Source organism: Belonocnema kinseyi, chromosome 5 (assembly GCF_010883055.1).
Source record: "Belonocnema kinseyi isolate 2016_QV_RU_SX_M_011 chromosome 5, B_treatae_v1, whole genome shotgun sequence".
Taxonomy (NCBI): domain Eukaryota; kingdom Metazoa; phylum Arthropoda; class Insecta; order Hymenoptera; family Cynipidae; genus Belonocnema; species Belonocnema kinseyi.
Genome location: NC_046661.1, coordinates 67,872,688 through 67,874,102, shown reverse-complemented (window position 1 = coordinate 67,874,102; position 1,415 = coordinate 67,872,688).

The following is a 1,415-nucleotide window of genomic DNA, read 5'->3' as shown; positions in this document are numbered from 1 at the left end:
TGGGAACATTTTTTTAATCGGCGTTTATGCGTGGACCCCGCATAACCGCATTACAGGTGTACGAACAAGGTTATTTTTGGTACGATGAGCTACCTGATAGAGTTTCGCCTAGTGGCCGCCAGACTTCGCGATTTCATGCCCATCAGGATTACCGACTGCTGTCGATAAAATAGACCGCTGATCCCTGTAGTGCAGGTTCTTATTTAGTGGAAATTTATTATTGTTTCACATATTGTTTGCTAATTGGAGTACATAAACGTAATTTACTGCCGGTTATTGTCTTTTCCGAAGTTTGAGGCCGAGATTTTCATTCTACAAAAAGTTCTTAGATTCGAAAAATTTCAATGTAGAAAGAAAATCTGCCAAAAAATATTCTCAGTTTTCCTGTCTTTGAAAAAAATTTTTAGTGAAATTCCTACCTAAATCAAGTACATAAACGTACTTTATGTTCTTCTGATACTTTTTCCAAAGTTTTAGGCTAATATTTTATATACAAAAAAAGTTCTTAGATTCAAAAAAAAATATCCATTGTACGGATAAAATGAGGTCGGTAATATAGGTATTTCGCTGTGTCACATGCCCTTAAGAGAATGTGAAAAACATGCGCTGATAACTACGCCCTCTTAGCGGATTACCTAAGAGTTACTTTGAGAGCGCAAGTTGCGCGTCGGTAAATGACGAAAGTTAGCAATTTCTGAAATGATTTACCAATTAAGTTTCTGCTCAATTAGTTACCACAAAGATATCTTTATTCCCGATCTGAAAGTTTCGAAAAACTTCGGTGGTCTTCTATTTATATCTCGATCCCCATTAGAAAGAAATTAAAGAAATTGGCGATTTTGATGTTTCGCGTTATTTTTAATTTCATGCACGAGTCGATTTTGAGGTTATGTTTTTCAGGTGTATATAATACGGATATTATTACTACTATATATATATTATTAATGTTAATATTATAATTATAAAATATTAATATTAATAACTATTTGACTATTTTTAAATATAAATAGTTCAACTTTCAACTAAAACAATTCGTTTTCTGCACACACACAAATTTTGAATAAAATACATAAATTAAAAAAAATTGTTGAAATTGTTTTCAACAAAATAGCTGAATTTTTAAACAAAAATTTAAATTTTTATCCAAAAGGCTGAATTATATACTAAAAAAACGGAATTTTTAATAAAATACATGAACTTTGCACAAAAGAAATTTATTTTCCACCAAGTCTAATTTTCTATACAAAAATTAATGTTTAATCACAGTTAATTTTTCGACAAAAAAGAATTATTTTCTTGTACTTAAAAAAAGTTAATTTTTAAACAAAAATTGTCTACAAAATAGTTAAATTTTCAGAAAACAAATTTTTTCAACTAAATTGATACATCAACCAAAAAAACTACATTTTTAACAA